The sequence below is a fragment of the Ochotona curzoniae genome, unplaced genomic scaffold (assembly GCF_017591425.1).
Source record: "Ochotona curzoniae isolate NIBS_2020 unplaced genomic scaffold, NIBS_Ocur_1.0 scaffold_4506, whole genome shotgun sequence".
NCBI lineage: Eukaryota > Metazoa > Chordata > Mammalia > Lagomorpha > Ochotonidae > Ochotona > Ochotona curzoniae.
Window position 1 is genome coordinate 50802396 of NW_024467119.1, and position 21175 is coordinate 50823570.

Here is a 21175-nt window from a genome sequence, read left to right on the forward strand (position 1 = left end):
CGTTATTACATGAGGCTCAGCAATGTTAGACTTGCCTGCTCTGGGCTTGAATCTGCTTTCAGTTAATTTGAGTGAGATCCTGTGACAAAAAATGTAAAGATTTAAAAATGTAGTCTGTAACTCTGGAAATATGTTCAGCTGTATTTAAAGAATTTCCGTTTCAGAGATAGTTCAAAGGAACGGATAATAGAAGGAATGTCCAATTATGAGCAGTACATGATGACCAAGAAAGGAGAGTCTCTGGAAAAAGAAAAGATATTTTAAATGTTTTATAACTTGAGATTTCTTCTAACCACAATATGAAGTTTTCAAAGGTTTATTTCACAATTCTTAGAAACTATATTTTACTTTCTATAATTTTACTGTTTCTATTTTTGTCTCAAATCTATCTGCAGCCAAAAAATGATTTCAAAGAATCTCAAAATATACATTAAAGTGCTAATGTCACTAGCCTAACTTTTAAATGTAGAATGCAAAACAAATTAAGGACTCTAGTGAGGACCCACTCACAAACTGTAGTGGCCTAAATTAAGAAATCTTGTGTGACTAAAACAGTGCTAATATGATTTTCCAAAATTATATTTTATTTACTTTCATTTATAAGTGAATACTGCTCTTTAAATTTGTATGATCTCTTGTTGAAATAGGAAACAAATCTTGCAAAGATATTATTGTTATTTCTGAAAGCTGTAATACTTTGTCATTTGAAGGTTGAATGGGAATTATTTTTGTGTAAATGTATGCCAACCAAAAAGACGAATGACTAAAGTATTACCTGTTCTGCCAACCACCACCCCCAAACTCAACCTTGGATTCACTGTGTGGGAACATTTCCAAGAGGGAAAATTAATTCTACTAAACATCTCCCACAGTATGTAGCTATGGGTACCTCAAGACAGACTGTAGAAACAGAAAAGGAAACAGGAAAGGGGGCAGACAGCTGGATTAGACTGTACTGTGTATATTAGTGATGGGTAGACTTCAAAAGACTTGGAGGTTCATTTTGGACAGGTGCCCAGAGATTCACAGGCTTACCCAAAACCTTCCATAACTTCTGATTTTAAAATTGAGCTTGAATTCTTTCAAGGTCAGACTTTTGGTCTTTAGTCATGTTCATACTCACTGCCCTCACGGTAAATACAAGCTAAGAAATTCTGTACTTTTCTGAGCCCTCAAAAATCAAGTACGTATTTTAAATAAGTAACTAACAAAGGAAGTGTGCTTTAATATTTGAAGAAAAGCTGTCAACATACACTTTTTCCTTAAAACAGAAGTTTCTTCCAAAAAAAAAAATGTTGCCTGTGATTTCAGTTGTTTTTAAAACCATATTCAGAATGGTTTTGAGCATATTTTTGGAGGACAGGTGAATTCTTCATTTGCATTTTGTTTATTTGAAAAGGCTGGTGTGCTGAATCCATGACTTGGGTGAGGCCCCATACATGGTGCCCAGCTTAAATAGCAGACAGGGCCTCAGAATTATACCCCGGGACATGGGGTTGATCCACCGATGAGAAAAGCCATCTAGAACAGTTGGCAAGTCTGCCACTCTCATGACAAGAACTCCTTTTAAATGAGCACGTGAAAATTAGCTTTCTAAAAATATGGTTGGTCTTTGGTCCTGCTATCATATATCTCATTAGGTATGTCTCTAAAACGGCACATATGAGGTTTCTTACTACCTACAAAGGCATTATGAAAAATTTTTGCTTTCAGAAGGATTTGAAAAATTATTTTCAGGACAGATAAATAATTTCTTGCATTTACATTGAGCCAAAGCAAACTTCTTTTGTGCTTGCTGGTAGAAGTCTGAGCAGGGTATGAATTTTTTTTTTTGCAGAAAAGACGAGGTGGGATATGGACTGAATACATAGTCATGAAATAGACACAAACTAGTTTTCACCATGTTCACCACAAAAATCTCTTTGAACAAAGCTTATGATGACTGTAGGGAAGAATTGTTTTATTGGTTTGATTTATGAATATGTAGCTTCCTGTAGTCTACATCCCACAACAGGTGCTGTAACATCCAAGCTCTAAGATACTGTATTAGAGTCTCCATTACGCAGGAATAACAATGACTGCGCACCAACAGAATTAAACACATTAGCAAGAAGAGCTGTGTCTGGGACAAAGAAATTTACAATTTATTATAAGAACAATTTTATTGTCAAAGGCTTTGGGGCAATAGCTAGCTATATTTATTGTCCAACATTTCTGAATCTCTGAAAAGCCATTATCATAACATTTTGATGTCAGGGCACATTTTACTTGAAAATATACAGCTCCTGCCAAAATAGCAGTTGCTTATTTAGAGCTGCATGTTCTGCTCTAATAAAAGTGCAAAAATTAGTAACAGTTGTAGCATGTCAATCGCATGCTGAAAACAGACCCTCAGCAAGATAGGAACTCGGGAATAAGATCTACATCTCTTTATAGCTCTCCTCTAGGATTTTTCTAAAACAGACTCATTTGGTATTTCAAACCATTTCTAAGACACAGCTTGTAATTTGAACTATTTTGTATCATTCAGCCCATAGTTTTTAAAGCTTCTCCAATCACTCTTCTCCTGTTACCTACTTGATTTTTTCTTAAATACAAAAGCGCTGCTAAAGTAAACACAAATCAATGGCATTTCATAACTGTATTTATTATTTCAAAATGTGCATAAAATATGAGGAACCGGAATAAGAAACAAATTTGTTTCACTGCTAATTTAAATAGTTTTCTTCCCCATTTTCTTAGAATCATCCACATATGGCAATAACATGAGGTTTACAGTTTATCTTCTCCTGCTTTGGAGACTACAACTGAGAATTAATATTAAAGGGGAGAAAAAAGACACAAAAGGCTCTAAATTGTTCTCCAGACTATTAAGAAAACTGATAATGTGTATCCAAGATTTGCATTTGTTTGTCAGTTAATCATTTCTGGAATGGTGTTTACCTTAGGATTCTATAATGAGAAAATGTTAAGTTGAACCAGGCACAGATACTTAAATATAAAAGAAAGCAGAATAGTCATCATTTAAAATATTATATAATCCGTACCCTGAAGTACATGACATTTTTGGTAATATGTCAGTAATTCTCTCACTTAAAAAAAAAAATTATTCTCCCGGGGCAGGTGTTTGGCCTAGCAGCTAAGAACCTGGTGAAGAGTACCTGCATCTCAGGTAGGAGTTTTTGGGTTCCATAGCCAGCCCCAGCTCCAGCTCTCTGCTAATGCCCTGGATAGGCTCCAGTAATTGGATTCTTACCACCCACGTGGAGAGGCTAAGGTTGAATTGCCAGCTTCTGGTTCCAGACCCACCCCAGCCCATCACTGTAGGGATTAGGTAAATGAATCAGTAGGAGTGCTGTGTTGCCTTTCTCTCTCTCACCCTTTTCCTCATTCTCCCTCACACATGAGTTGAGTGAGCCATGCTAACACATACTGACTCACATACGTTAATGTTTTCATCCTCATATCTGCTCTAACTTGTATGATACAAACAAGTCCCCACGCTTTCTCAGATAAATAAATGGGGAAAGGATCTTCAATAAATCATAAAAAAGTAAACAATTACAACCTGCTACTTTTACTGAAAAAGTTCTCAAAATGACGGTTGGCAAGGCATAAACTCATACTTGCTTTGATTTATAGAATATATAATATATTCCACAGCATGTATCTTTTAAATATTTCCACCTAAAACTGAACTAATCAGTCAAAAAGCATCAGAGACAGACTCCTATCACCAATACAGAATGACTGTGTTTCAAACATCGCATATACAGTGTACTTCTTAACGAACATAACTACATAAACTGCAATGTAAATTGTATTTTGATAAATTTATGGTAGTTCACCTTTAGATATTTAAATTAAGACTCCAACATGTAAACCAATAAGTGCATTTATTATTAAAAGTAAATTTCTTTAAAAATTCAAATCTTTATTAAAACTATAAGATTTTTTTTGCACTTTTGTATGCAAAAATGAGATTGCTTGACCTCTCTTTTAATGACTTAATTAGCTGTACTAAAGCCCAGCTGGGCCTCTGCTGACAACATAGCTAGATATTTCAATCAAGCAGCGTTATGGAGAATAAGTAATAAATGCTACCTTGTCGCCATACAGTCCCAAACCATAGTGCATGGTGGTAATGCTAAATTTGATCGGTATGCTTCATATTTCAATTAGTCGTGGTCTGAATCCCCAAAACTGTGTAATGTGTATGAATTCCTGATATCAGATACAGAGCCACAGTCTCCCACAGTTAGAAGTCATTGAGTTTGCTTTTATTAGCAGCCAATTAATGGCAGAAATCTGCATCGCTTTTTAAATTTATAACCTTTATTCCAGCTGTATCCACGGCTCTCGCTATACTGTGTACAATCAGATCCGTATCACTGTCGCAAGTCAAACAGCTGCAGACTGTATTCTGTCCACAGAAGTAAGAAATCCTTCCCTACAGAAGCTTTTTTTTTTTAACCTCTTAGAAGTTCTTTTCAAAGCCCAGCAGCACTAGTCGCTTTGCGACAATGAGCGATTTAATACAGAAAGAAAGAAATCTACACCAAGGTAACCTCTTGGGATGTGCTAGGTTTTCAAACGGAGTGAAACCCTACCACTGCGGCACCACACAAGGGCAAGCAAAGCCACTTCTCCTGACCAAGGCTAAGAAAATATAAACATATAAAACCTGACCCTCCTACAAAGTTAACCCATTCAAGCGCATGTGGCCATTGAAACAAAGCAGCGCTAGGCAAGTTCAACACTGAGCAATCTGTGTAACATTTTGATATTCAAATGTGTGTGCCCAGCCCAGAAATGCTTCCATATAAAACATCTGTGAGGATCAGAGTCTCCTAGCAAGAACCAACTCACTGCATATTTCAAGATTTCTAGACAATACTTTTAACAGGGATTTGACAACATATCATATTCGTTTTCTGTATTGCTAATACTGTCCAGTAAGATTGTTAATGGAATAGTTCAGTTGTGTGCTGTTTTGTACCTTATGTTATCTTGTACATATGATTCTGTATAGGCAAAAACAATTTTGATATATGAACATTCAAATGTATTGTGGAAGAAAAAGTGGAAAGTGACTGTGTTTTGTCTCCTAGATAATAGTAATACATTTTGAAATATATAAGTTTAAATTTAGAAGCAGTCATATATTGCCATATTTACATGACATAGGGTCTGGCTGATAAAAGAACTCATGTGGAAAAAGATGAGCGTGAAAAAAATATTCACCAGCCCTAATACAAGGCAATAAAATGTTGTCCTAGGATAATACAAACTGCTGCCATGGCTACTTAAAGACAATAAAATCCAATTCTTCAAAATTCAATGCTAATAACCAGCATTCTTTCTAACTGCTTAAATACTGCAGTAAGACTCATAATGCCACTGTGAAATCACAAGCCAGTACTTCAAAGGTGTCGTATCTGTTACAAATTTAATCTTCACTGCTTTGTCACAACTGATTTCATCCCAGCAGCCTGGAGATGCAGCATAACAACATTCTTGTTGTCCTAGACAACCTGAAGCAAACTGCTAAATACCTGTCTGATGCTCAAGAATGATTATACAACATTGCCTGTGGAATCTCCAACAACCACCCTGAAAATGTGCAATTAGTCCGTTCCAGTTCACAGAAAAGCAAAGCATGCTTTACAATGTTGACAAATTGTAGCCACTCTAATGGCAAACAGAAATACCTTTCTCTGTTTTCTGAATGACATAGTACCGTACTCATCATATTTAAAATGTAATTCACCCTGTGATACTCTATATGAACATATTTCACAGTCATGTAAATTAATATAGGTTTGAATCTCAAGTAATTTTTCCTACATGTGGCAACATATAATTGCTTCAGGTTAAGTACCATGGATCTTAGAAAACAAATATCCACTAGCTGCTTTCTAAATCTAAATGCTTTTTCCTAAAAGTAGCTGTCAAGAAAACCTTGGCCCTTCCTCCCACAAGCACAGCGACACACCGTGCATTGGGAGCACAGGGCACCGATGTGAGCAGGGAAACAAATGTGTCTTCATGAGCATGGCATTGACATCCAGCACATCAGAGTTTAGTTACAAAGTGGAAGGTTCAATTCAACTTTAAGAGTCACTATAAAAATGTTTAACTTTGAAGGGCGATTTTAGGTCTACTACTTGTCACATGAATTTGATGTTCATTTACTATGGATAAGAGTGTGTAAATACACAAGCTTCTATCCCCCATACAATGCTAAGACGCCATTATTAAACAAGAGCAGTTCTTTGTGTTTGAATGCTTTTTATTGATATTCACTGCTTTTCTACTGCAACACCTTAATTGCTAGTCATTTATCTCTATGAACTATTTGAATAATACTAGAAATTTTTTCTTAATGAATATTTAATTGCAAAGTACTAAGGTTTAAGTCTACCAACCCATAAAATTAAACACATAAGGAATTATACTCATTATACTTGTCAAGAAACTACTGTGAATTTTGAAATTCTAACTAAGGATCACTGTTTTATGGAATGCAGGTTATCCTTATATCTCTGGTTAGCTTGGAGAAAAACAATCAATATATGAGCAGTGAATGTAACAAATGATATTACACATTAATGCCATAAAAACAGCAACACAGTTTTGTGCATATTAATATTTTGCATAAAATAAAATATGAATGAATCATAGCACAAAGATATGAAAAATCAGTTTGCAGGTAATTAAGCAAGAACAGAATGCAGATTATTTTGTGCAGATATTTATTCATATTGATTCAGTTCCAAATTACAAATGATGTAACTTTAAACACATCCTTTAACTAGCGTGGTAGTGAAACCATTAAACATATATTAAGTTGCCCATATGCAATTCACACTTGTGACTTTTCTCTGCCATTCATGAATTATGCAATTATCCCTAACTCATGGAAATGAAAGTGCATTAACTGCCCACTGTCATGTATTGTCTCTTTCTGTGTCCTTGTGAACACGTTTCCACAGTTCATTATTCATGGATGAATCTAAGCAAGTGTAAATGTGCACATATAATATGGAAATAGTCACACATAAGCAGCACCTAAACACTTGTTTGGTGAGGGCACATAGATTTCATTCCAAATAACAAAATTTAACAAGAAACTCCTCTATCCCTTTGTGGATGCCCCATAGTGAACAAACCAGACGCCAGGGTTATAAAAGCATAAGGGGAGGTTTTGTTTGTTTTGTTTTGTTTTTTTCAAGTTCAGGGACAGAGATGGTGGTCTTTAAACCTGAGACATAACCCATTCATCTTGCACAAATTTTTAAACCTTTCTCTCCATTAAAATTATTTTTTTGATCTTGTATTGAAATTGCATAGAACACTGTTTAAAAAACTATTGCTCCTTGTGTTTCTAATCCTGAGCTTTCTCTGTGCATGTTAATTTATAATGCTGCTGACAGTAATTTCTTACTAGAAAATCTATTTATTTGAAACAAATAGTTTGGGGGACTTAAAAACATGGAATTTTCTCCACTGGAAGTTATAGCATGAGAGTTCAAATTCTGAACTGAATACAGAATAATTTCTCCCTGAGAGATATATGCATTTCCCAGAAAGGTTCTCTGAATTTAGTAAATATTAGTGAGTACTCTCAAGCAATGCTTTTGGAATAGGGAATGGCAAGAATTCCTGATGAACTACGTTCTTGCTAATATAAAGATAATTGTCCCACTGAAGTAATTCTAAATGAAAGAATGATTTTTTTCAGAGATTAAGGATTAAATATAGGATGATAAAGTCTCTTTAGAATATTACTCTAGGCAATGAAACCAGGAAGTAATAACAATCGTATGAAGCTAACTATTTTTCCCTACCATAGATTTTCATTTTATCACCAATAAACAATCCTCAGAATTTCTGAAAAGCATTTCCTATATTATCTACCTAAAGTTAATTTTGATACATTTTTATAGAATAACGGTTTTTCTATATTCATATATTTATATATTATTGGTTAATTATTACATAAAATTGAATGGAAATAACAAAGAAAATGTATCGGTATCTTCATTGTGTATTAAGAGCGAATACTTAATGGCATGCTAGGTATAATATTTTGCTGCAAATACAGCTTCTGTTCATGATTATACACAGTCCTCTCTGAGTCTTTGATTCTTTTTTCACAAAAAAATTCAAATCAACCATCTGCATTATGCTTTCACACTTAGAAAACCCTTCTATGGTTCTCACTAAGCATTATCCAGTATTTACGATTTAATATAAAATTAGTTATATTGTAAGTCTGTTGTATTTCCTAAATTATAAATAAATGCCAGGAGTCTCCAACTTTATAGATACCAATAATATGTAATGCATCTACTAATTTCAATCAGTCACAGAATAACTGAAAAACTGCAAACAAAATACCAGTACATGAAAGATGAATTTCAAAATCAGAAAGACAATCAAAATAAATAGGTGAAAATATTCCACATTTTAAGTTGCATTCTGTAGGGAGAAAACACATTTCTCTCTAGAAGAAACTTTTTATATATCCATTCTGAACTACTGCAAAAAAATGAATTTGTTCATCCTCAGCACACTGTATTTGTTATGCATGGAAGTGACGCACAGAAATAGTTTTACCAAGGCAATAAGTATATCCAAAAACAATTAAGGATAAATACAAGGTTTCATTACTCTACGGTATATTTACTTACATCATAAGTAAGGTGTGACCAGTAGAAGGCACTGTTACAATAAATATATACATACAGCTGCTCATTGTCAAACAGGTTGGAAAGTCTGCTCATGGTTTTACAAACTTTTCACAATGCACATATTCTTTTTGATGTACATGTTAAGTTAAAAATTTGTCCTGGAAATGTGAAGAACAAACTCATTGTATAACTCTTCTTATATTTTTTATTACATTTCAGACCATTCACAATTTTATTACCCTCATTTCAAACGTACTGAATTCATAAAAGAACTACTTGGTCACACTTACCATCTTTACCACTGCGTTTAAGGAATGTTGCTCTGTCGAGGAAGAACTCAGACCGTGGAAGACTGAGACATAGAGTCATATAGACCCTGCCTTGAAACAGGCTTCTGGTTTCATTCCCATTAACCTTTAGCAGTTCGATCCTAATTTGCTAGAACAGGCGAGCAAGTTCTTTTAATAGAACTGCTTGGATGGAGGAAAACACCTCTAATTAAGTCTCTGCCAAACATACTGTTAACAGTGTTGTTTAGTTTGTGCTCATACACTAAGTCTCTTGAATGCTTCTCTAAGTTTACAAAATCCATGTTAAAGGAGCCAGCATTGCAAAAAAAAAAAAAAAAATGTTACGGCATATGTTTGGATTTTTGTATTTCAGAGTCCTGACTACTTTATCTGAATTACAGATTTAGAGCTTTGTTATGTGTGATAGTTATGATAATATGATCACTAAAGGCACAGAGACAGGGAGACTCAAATCCCTTTGAAAATCCCTTTCTCTATTTCCTACAGCTGCTGCAGGAGTTTAATATCTGATAGAATGATGAAAAAGAACAGACAGAACTCCAGTTTTAATAAAAATTTTAACAGGTCTACATATAGTTATGAAAAATGTTATTTGCAATGCCGATTTTTAATAAAATTTTCTTAAACCAAAGGAAAAATCCCCATGGGGAACCTGATATGAATGTGTTTTTCATATGTACTATTTAAGGCTCTTTAAAGGTTATAAAAGTGACTGAAAAAATAAGTTCAGTCCTCTACAACACAAAGCTGGATGCACTTGTGCTTTTGTATTTTAATCAAATAAATAAGCAAGCCTTTCGTTTTGTATATTGGCTCTGAAACAAATATTGCATAGTCAATTTTTATTGTTAGCAATAAAAATTCTTATGATTAAGTAGTAGCATTTTTAGGCAAATCACAGCACATCTAACATATAGCAAAGTGTTCTGTGATAAATGCATGCCTAATGAAATTGAAATTTTGTTTCTTATGTTTTAATTTCAGAAACCTGTTTAAAATGACAGGGCATGTTTATTTTCACAAGATAAATGTTAGGTGTGATGAAATGAAATTTAAATGAGCCCCAAGAACCTGAGAATTTCTAAAAAAGTGAATCTCTCCATAAAGCAAAAGCACACTAAACAGAGGGTCTCTTGAGCAGTGGCCCACTCCCGCGGAGTAAGTACCTGTTCGTCAGGGTAAGGTTGTCTGGGAACAGTCACGGGACAGGAAGCCCAGGCCACCCAGCAGTGTCTGTGTTCTCACAAACTGAAAAGAAGATGTTAATAGAATCGCAGAAAGAATACATACTGATCTAATCTGCAGCAACTGCAGAGGGGGAGCCTTGTTAACTTCCAAAATACTGAACATAAACAAGGAGTTTCCTTTGAATCCTTAAAATGTGTGGGTTAGAGTCATTACCCTGAACGCCGGCCGCCTTCTGGTGAAGCGCGACATTGCCCCTGTCACTGTTTCTAAAACATCTTTAGTGCTAAGGAAGACTTTTTAATACCACACTCCATGTGCAACAAATTATCATTTAACAAAACAGATTTTCAGAATTAAACTGGCTAGATAATACCAACACCAGCCAGTCATCCTGTTGCTTACAGAAGCGCATACAAAGTTTACGTATAAGGTACAGTCTTTATCTTACCCCTAAATAAATATTCACTTTCAAAAACATTAAGTTTATTACGCACAGATGAGAAAAGTAAAGCGTTAATGATGTAATTACTGAAAATTGAAAGGCTGGACTACTGAGCCATCTTCTAAACTTAATGATCTTGAAGAATCCATAATAGGAAATTGACAAAGCTGTTGGTTCATGTCATATTTAAAATTTTGCTATTTAGCAACTTTTTCAAAATTTAGTTTTATAGTTCCAGGGCCAAATTAAAAATGTTGATCTCAGTTATTAATTTGATATTTTGTTGTATCTTTAGTGAAAGGACATCTTTTGATTGGGGTGGGGTTGGGGACCAGTGAATGACTTTAATCAGGGCCTTTAAAAATAATTGCTGGAATCAAAGCAACAAGAATGAGTTGAAGAGTAATTTATTGTCCTGGTCATTCTCCCCCATGATTTCTGTATTAGGATTACAATGGATTATCTCCCAACAAATATTTATCAGCTCCTTGCAGACACCTTTGATGGACTGATTTAGTAGGCAAGCAAATTTCGGAACTCATGGATGAAATAGAAACATTTGCTTATAAAATCTAAAACACACAATAAAAATGGGGAAAACGTAGCCCACTAAAGTACAACTTTAAGTACATGTTAAATTTGCTATTCAACGTATTTCTATGGCATTTTAAGAAAAACAATTAGATGTTTAGTAAGTAAATTTGAGTTCAAATTATAAATCTGATTAAAAGATGTTCATTTAAACATGCCCATAGAAATTTCATATTTTAATATATTAGATGACTTTATGAAATAAATGCTGAGGATCATATTTCAAAAAGAAGACTCAGTAAAGACAAAAATATTATTTCAAAATGCACAACCCACTCTTTAATACAATATTCATAAAACACATGATAACAAAAATGGATGTTAATTGTTCCATAATAAATAGGAATATGTTCTCATGAAAAAAGACAGTTGGATCGTAGTCAACAAGACTTCTTTAGTCTCACGGAACTGCAATCGAGAAATCCTGCCTCTAAAAGAGATTAAGCCAAATGCAGACTATTAGAATTCTCAAGTTTAAATGGATATTATATAGAATTTGTACAATATTTTTGATGAGGTAGCTTGGGTGTCGGTTTCACATAGCCCCAGAAAAAAAGTGTGTGTCTATTTGTGAAGTAATAAGAGATGGTATCTTTTCTTCATACATGTTCATAGTAATTTAAATTCATGTTTTCATCTACGTATTTCAAATAATTTGAGGACACAACATTTAAGAAAATTTTCATAATACCCAAAATGGTTAGGCTCATATTTTGTGTGGTTGAGTAGGTAGATAAACATACACTATTAAGTCTCACCTGGTAGTGTTTTGCCTTTTTTGTTTCCATGGAAACCACCTGAGATATTTGCCACACTGACTAACCGATGCTCCTTGGAAAAGCTTTGGTAAGCCTAACCACTGTTTTTGCTTGTTTGTTTGTTTTTAATTTGAGAATGGAATAAATCACACAGGATAAAAACTTCTAGGGTTTAACTAGCATTATATAATATTTTTTAAATAACTGTATTTCTTTAAATAGAATGTACTGCGAGAAATTAATTTCTCAACTAATACCAGCTTTTAATTACTAAAATATATGAAGTTTTATTCATTTGTTCTACATCCTAATATCAAATGATCATGAGCTGTAAATATTGCTGTAAATTGTTGTTTATTAAACAGTCCTAGCTTTGAATTTCCTCCCAGATCTTAATAGATACGTCCCTAAGTGAGGATTCTGCATTATTACCAAGCACATATTGTTTCATTAATTGTTTTTTTAAGCCTCTTGATGTTTTTATCAAAATTTCTGAAGGCAAGAAGCATTGCAGAGGTGATTTTTTTCTTTCATATTCTAAAAAATAATACTAGCAAACAGACTTTCCTTAAGAAAGCCAGGAAATTTGGAAAACAGATAAATTAGAATGTGATTATTCGTGTCACAAAAGAATTCACAGATGGTCTCGGGTAAATAGAAGCTCCCTATTTAAGTGTTTGTTTACAAATCATTAACTACTTGACAAAGAGGCTGTGGGGGCAGAAAAACTTAGAGCTCAAGTGCCGGAGACATTTCCAATTGGAGATCAATTAAAATGAAGGAAAAACCTGTACGGAACCAACATGGGAATCAGAAAATATAATTTGTGTATGGGGGATGGGTTGTAGAGAGAAAGAGAGAGAGAGAGAGGGAATATGCAGGTACTTCGCTGTGTACATATAAAAGGTGTGAAAGCACACACACATGCTTCTGAAGAGGCAATGGTATCAGTATGACACCTAACAGACCAACTGAACTTAATTTATTTTACAGATTTAAAAATTATTCACAAATATTTCAAATGTGTTTTGTTTTACGGTACATCCAGTGATCAGGTAGATGAAACACCTACTCCAAATTTGACATAGAGCAATTGTGGTATTCTTATCACCACTGAATTTTTACTAGATACATATCATTTTGCTAAACACCAAAGAAAAATAAAAACATTAGTAATTAAAGAAACAGAATATTATTAAATAGAATAATACATTCATATACTTAAATATTAGTTTTTGGAAAACATTGAATTATAATGGATTGTGTACAAAAATCACATGTTTATTTTGGTATTGAAAGGCAAACTCTAGGTCTTAAACCAGTTAGAGACATGTTTGTCAATCAAGTTTATAAATGAAAACACTTATAAAAAGTTCTGTCATCTATAGCTGTCGCAGTTTGTAATACATCATCAAATAAAGAACAACCCCATATGAAGTAAGAAAAATAAGGATAAAAACATATAGAGTCACACTTCATATCCTCTTAGTTTTTTGTCAAGGCAAGTCATTTTTTGATTTATTACATGTTAATGGTAGTCAATGTCTTGAGGATTACTGAATAAAAATTAAAATTTCATTGAATTACCAATACCAAGCAAATTTCAAAGTTGGGATTCTCCAAAATGTCTTTGCTCTAACAAGGAAGCCTTCAGATATGAAAATTACACAGTGATGCTACTCTGTTCTCATCCTTTGGCTTGTGTCACTCCCCTCAGTGCTGAGGTCAGTGCAATTCCAGATGCATGCATTGGTAACTTCCTGCATGCCTAGCACTGCGTTAACGCATTTGGGCAATAAAATATATACACAGGCTGTGTTTATACCTTATTCACATGGTAATTATTTACTCATCAACTAGTATCTTGACAACTAATTTAGCCATATTATTAGAATTCTGAAATAGTCCAAAAACTTTCAGTGTGCTTTTTTTCATCAAACTTTGATCTTAACACCCTGGTTTTATGTAAGGCTCTTAAAACCGTCTATATTGAAACAAAGTAAACTTTTAAGACACCATTAATTTTATAATATTTTAAGTCAATTTCTACCCACACTTCAAGAAATAAATTCAAATTGTTGAAGTGTCTTATTGAAAAAATCATACACAGAATGAAAGAGTGTCACCCCTTTATTAAGTGAGTAACTGAACTTCTTAACAATTGCTTTGAAGTCTAAGTCGTGATACTTCATTTGGATTTAGGTAGAGAAGGCTAAAAGAATAAAGTAAAGCTATGCAAAAAGAAGAACTGCTAAAGGAAGAAAAGAAAAACAAGTTTCTTATTACAACTAAGTCATTTCAGAAAAAAAAAGTAGGTTGATTTGGCAATATCTCTATGTCAAAGAATCATGCATGGAAAATACAACATAAAACAAAAACATGTATTAAAGGAGGTACATTTCAAAGTCCAAAATAATTCACAACATTCTAAATCTTTTTTACTACCCTTTTCCAGTAGATTCTTTATTTCAAAATCATTCCATCTTGACATGCCATGATAATCCAAGCATGACATACCAATAACACTATTTTTACTAAGTTCAACACAAACATAATATTTTAAACTCAAAAGAAATCACAAAGTATAAATCATGTAAGTATTAAAATTTAAATTTTTGAGTGAAATTTGACTTTAGACAATCTCAAAACAACAAAATGAATAAATTTTGTCTGGTGCATAAGTTAATTCTGTTGACTTTATATATGTTTCTTGATCTAATAAGCAGATATAAACACAAAAGGTTTTGAGATTTAAAAATTTTGGAAGCTGCTTGAATTGAGATGACAGAGACAATTATAACATTTGACTGATTCTTTCATGACTATACAAGGATTGGCATTTTAGACATGCTAACTCATATGGCTACATTGTATGCCAAGTAAAAATTCACAGTTCAATTTCTTTTTCTTTTTATTTTTCATGATACAGTTCCTCGGGCTCAGGCATTTCCCCTTTACCTTCCCCATCCTCCCTCCCCTCACTGTTTCCCCCTATATTGTAACAAGAGTACGGTTTTTCAACAACAGGAGACAGGTCTATCATTCTGCTATTTAAGCATGTCATGACATTGTAGGTATAGACAATGGTAGAAAGTGCAGCATCCTATTGTCAAGATATTTTAACAGTTTCATTGAACTTAATTAAAAAAAAAAATGGAGTCACCTATCAGGGATATAGAATAATCTGTTTTCTTCTGATTTTGCTGGTATTACTGTAAATTTGCAATAACTACTTTATAAAATGCAGCATTCTTCCTTACAAAAATAGCGCAAATGGGAAGGCCAAATTTACTGCAATTATGTGTGTAAACCTAAAATTTTGGACAGTGTCTCAGAAAGAAAAAAAAAAGGGGTGGGGATTGCAAACAGGGAGATTAGATGGGTAAGCCAAGCCAGAGTTAAACAGAAGTCACAGCCCTCCGTGGGACTGAGCCTGCTTATATCTCATCAAGCATTTCATGTTTTTTTTTTTCCTTGCTGTGTACAAGGATGTGGTAAGTGGTAACTACAACAAGCCTTGTAACACTATCTATCAACAGGAGACAGAATCCATCCAACTAAACCAGAATTAAAAGATGAGCTTTTGAAGTGTGTTGACATAGGCACATAGATTAGATGGCCAGACTAGATATGCATACAGGATAACTGATTGGTGACAGTTGGTAGGTAGATAGGCAAATAGATATCTACCCATAGAAATATTGGAAAGATTTGACCTTGCTTCAAGTTCCCTAATATGTGAAGCCATTATGCTTTTCCCATCAATTGCTTTCCTTCTTTGTGCCATAATAACCTTTGTTCCTCCATCATAGCTTCCTCCAGTTTTGGTGAATCTGATCTGAACAGATAGATTTTTGAAATGGTGAGCTACTTTCCAATACCAAAAATAAAAGGAAAAAAATATCCGTCTTCTTAAGGAGTCTCATTGAGATTCAAAAGTTAAGCCTACTTCTAAAATAAATATTTGGTTCACAGAATGTTTTCATTTTTACTAGTCACTAAAAGGTTCCAAACTCATTTGTTTCCCTTTTAAACTTTAAAGAGCAATATTACCCTAATTGGGATTATGAATATTTCATGGAAATCAATCTTTACAAAATATTTAGAGAATTACCTTAAATTTTCAGAAATAACAAATTTAACCCCAATCCTTAACTTCTATGAAGACAGTTTTGAATTATGGAAAAATACACTAACATATATCTCGCATTTCTGCCTTTTTTAAATTGACTTTTTCCCACAAATCGGCTAAGATCACAATTCCAAAATGAACAGTGGACTGACCTGTAAAAATTCATTGTATGGCATCAAGTTTATTCAACTGAAGCATCACCATGATTTGACACTGAATATTGCATCAAGAGAAATGTCTTCGGAGACATGCTTACAGCATTTTCTTATAATTTTTAGGGAAAAAAATAGGGAAGACAAAAACATCATCAATTTAACATGTTTTTGTTTTTTCACCTTTAAATAAATGAACCAATTAGGATTGTAAGTTAACAGGCAATTATGGTGCCAAGAGATTGTGTTAAGAAGTTTATGAGACACAAAATCTCTCAGCTTCACTTAGTTAAATACACAAACATTGGATTACTGTGAAGGAAAAATGTGCTACAAGAAATTATGGTTAGCCATACAAACTGGTGAAGTATTTACACAAATCATACCCTCATTTAGGGTGTGTTTTTATTGTAAGATAATGCTTTTGTCAGTATTTTTCTCTAAACATTTAAGATTAAAAAACACTTAGATTAACTGATGAATATTTCTCTGCATGGTGATAGGCAAAATACTTAAGTAACGGATCAGAAAATTTATATTTTCATAGCATGAAATTACTTTTCCTTGAAATGTCAAAATGTCAATTTATAAGCTTTGGGCTGTCATTGAATGCTTTCCCAAGCCATAAACAGAATGGGGAGCGGGTCCTCCAGGTGAAGAAACGATGCCCATATGGGATCCCATTATGGCAAGGCAAATTTTTTAGCCACTAGGCTAACTTGCTGGGCCCAAATGTAACGATTTTTAAATATTTTTATGCATCAGTCCAAATGTTCTCTCAATGGTCTAAGTGTCTCTGAAGACCCACAGAGATCATTTGAGATTTTCAGTAAAGTACAAACAGAACACAGAAGATGAAAATAAAAGAATGTTGCTGTGTTTAAGCTGTCATGTAGCATTAAGTCAAGCCAAACTTCAGCAGCCCATGATTTTCATGACTCATGTTCTATGTCGTTAAAAAAAGATTTATTTATTTTTAGTGGAAAGTCAGATTTACAGAGAGGAGAAAAAGGTCTTTCATCTTCTAATTCACTTCCCAAGTGGCTGCAATAGTCGGAGCTGAGCTGATCCGAAGCCAGGAGCCAATAGCTTCTTCCTGGTCTGCCACATGAGCACAGGGTCCCAAGGCCCTGAGCCATCCTCCAGTGTCCTCTCAAGTCACAAGCAGGGAGCTGGATGGGAAGCAGAGCAGCCGGGACACTAACTGATGCTTTTATGGGATCCCAGTGCATGCAAGGCAAGGATTTAGCCCCTAAGCTACCATGCCAGGCCCCATGTTCTATGTCTTATTAGGAAAGTGTTTTGAGAAAGTGAGTTGGAGCTGTAACAGAAAACAATCCAGGAGAGCTTCATCAGAGCATCCTTCACCATCTTGACAATGCTATTGGCCTTTCCTCTCGTTCAACCATGGCAGTTTTTCAAGAATTCTGGTGGAAAATCATTAGACAGGTGCCTATGAACTGAATTTGTTTTCTTCTGATTTCCTTTTCTAATCTTAAAATAAAATCTTGAAAGGTCATCCATTTTTTTCTGTTAATATTCATACTGCTAAACAAAAAGACTGCAAGGAAATGGTTCAATTCCCAGTACCCACAGTTCTTCAAGGATGGGCTCTGTGACAGGTAGAATTGCTTACAAAAGCGTCTTGAACTTGATGGAGCTTAGGGTGAAAACTGAAGTTTATATTTTCAGTTTTGTCTTTTAATTACATTTTTGTATCCATTACTTGAAATGCCCCTCACACATCTAAAGTACACATAATAATACCAAGCCCTTAGTAAGCATTCAAAGCCTGAGTGATATTGACTGTGTGACTCATATTATTATCACTATTATTGCATTATAAAGAAACTCTGTGTTTTATAGCTAAATAAAATTTCATCCAAATTACTTACCTTTATTTATAACAATACTGTGTTGCATTCTATTTTAATTGTGGTAGAAGAGACCTTTCAACATTCAAAAGAGCTTATAATTAAAAGTAGACTAAATGGCTGTCCTGTGATTTCATGAAGGAAAGTAAAATTCCCAAAGAGGTTGTAAGTTTTCAGCACTCTCACGAGGAAGTGCGACACAAGCAGAAGCACTTCCTTGACAGGTTAACTGGGGTTGCTAACAACCCAAGGTTTGGACACCTTGTTTATGTAAGTTGGCATACAACAAAGGAAAGTTTAGCTGGAAGTCTGTCTTTTTCTGTCCTCAAATTTCATGTGTCGAAACATAATGATGCATTCAACACGTGCAGTTACCAATGGAATCCTTAGCGTTTCAACAAAACAGTCCAAACATTTGTGTGACAACTGTAGTAAAAGGTATTCCTTAGCAACAGGCAGAAAAATGTCTCTTTGGATTGACTATCGATGACTTTCCATCTTTGAAAAATGCATGGCAAACAAAAGACATAATAAATTCTGTGCTACGAGTGAGAAGAAACTCATGGTTCAATAACTGCCTTCTATAAAGTATTTTTTTTCATATATAAAGAAAGCAATGTCATCCAAGACACATGTGTTAAGTCCTACATCAAGAACACACACAAAAGTCTGAGTGACTACAAGGCTGTTTTATTTTCTCAGTGCTTGAATGTGTTTCTGTGTGCCTTTTTGTGTGCTCAAGGACTGTTATTTGAACTTGATAATGTGTTTCTCAGTTGGCAGCTTTCTGGACACAAAGAAGGGCAGGCACTGATCACCAATCAAGACACTCAGGTTCAAGCTCACTGCCTCCCACTTAGCACTCTGTCTGCCAACCAGAAAATAATTTGTTTGAGCCAGTAAGGCTTACAGTTATTTATTCTTTATCCTTGATTTTTCAGGGAGGCCCCATCACCACCAGTGACCCTTACTGAAAGCAGACAGCGTTGAAGAAGGACAAAATTCTGATGCTGTGCTTACTTTTAGCAACTGTAGCAAAGCTTTTCCAGGGCTGGCCGTTGATCCAGCAGCTCATGTAGGCTCAGCATTCAGCAGTGCAAGGCAGCTTTAATCTAATTCTCACTTCATTTTCCCTCCTGGCTTTCTCCTCAGGACAAGTCTCAGGGAAGGGGAAAAAGGAGGGGGGGAAGGTGGGAGGGAACAAGTAAGGAAAGGAAAGGAAGAAAGTCATGAGTCTGGCATGCAATCATACAAAAACGCACTGCTAATTACCACAGCTGTAACCCTTGATCCAGCCAAAATGCAGGTTCACAATGACTTTCCTTGGGGGCAGTCTCTTCTTAACCCTTGCTTCCTTTCACCACCTCTTCAGCACGTTCTGGCTTCTTCAACAGCAGTTATCACTTGATGGTAATAACGGACTTGCTACCCAAGAGAAACGATGCCTAGGGAGGTGTTTTGGTGAGCAGCTCCGGAGCCCATGCCCCAAACAGGTTGGAGATGGATCGTGACTTATCAGAAATGAGGAAAGGAAACTCAGTAGACTTTATCCTCTCTGTTTAGAAGATTTAATGATGTTTACAGCCACAACAGTGGACATAAGATTGTGGCAGTTTGGTCTCTTCTCAGTCAAACAGTAAGCTTTCCATATCCAGAATTGCTTGGATCTTCTTATGACGAAGCTATTTCCTTTTTGCAAAGGACCCAGGAGTTTCTATTTTATGAGAGCTTGTTATAGCATTTTTAATGATTTGTTTTATTTTTATTGCAGTCAGTTATACAGAGATGAGAAGAGACAGAGAGGAAGATCTTCCATCGGATGATTCACTCCCCAAGTGACTGCAACAGCTGGAGCTGTGCCAATCTGAAGCCAGGAGCTCTTCTGAGTCTTCCACGCAGGTTCAGGGTCCCAAGATGTTGAACCATCCTCCACTGCTTTCCCAGGGCACAAGGAGGAAGGTGGAATAGATGCGGGACCATCGGGATTAGAACCAGCATCCATATGGGATCCCAGCACATTCAAGGCTAGGACTTTGTCTAGGCCACCGAGCTGCGCCCCACATCATCTTCTTGGATCTGAATTAGTATAACGTCCTATGAATGTCTCACAGCGTCTACCTGACTACTATGTTTAGTTTCATCAAAAAAGCAAGCTGCCTCATTTGCAGGGCACTCAGGAAAACTCAAAACACAGAGCCTTTTAAAAAAGGCAAGGGGAGTAGCACCAACAGCATAAAAATGCAAAATGATTTCCTTTACTTTTTGATTTCTCACTTATAATATGTTGTGGTGTTTTCTCTCATTTTGCTTCAAACCCTGCTTCTGAGGGCTCGGGAGGCTCGCTGAGTGAGTGAGGCCCTCTCAGTTGGGATAGAGCATCCAAGGCAACAGCTTGGTATGCACAGCCACCTGCCGCTCTGATGTGCTTCCAACAGTTTCCTCGAATAAGATGTGTGGCCTGCCCAGGACGGAAAATGTCTTTCTCACTTTCCCCTGGATCTGCAGAACCAACCTATGAGTGATGGAGCCCCAACAAGGCAAGGATCGTACCCAAAAGGATCGTGCTCATACAAAAAAGAATAAAGGAGACCCACACAGCAGAAATTTGATGAAACTTTCAAAAATATTTGCCAGTTTCAATGCATGTATTACTTTCCATGTAGCTTATTCTTCAATCAATCAACACCCTCCAAAACTACAAAATGAAACTTGGTTCAGAAGGAATATGGGAGTAAAATGTAATAATGTCATCAAACTAATCAAACACATTGTATAAACGTTGTTCATGTTCTAAAAATTAATTTAATGGATGCTCTCAAATATTTATTTCAATAATTCCAAGTTACTCTCAAAAGATCATCACTGTTTTTAAAACGATCCAAGAAAAGTCAGCTGCTTATATAAATTCTTGCTTGCCAAAGTCCAGCTTAGAATTTATAATTCGAAACTATGTATCATACATATATGTTGATTCAAAACCAGTTACGCAACTTTTTCATAATTTTGAAGCCAACTTTGAGGGTATATGAAA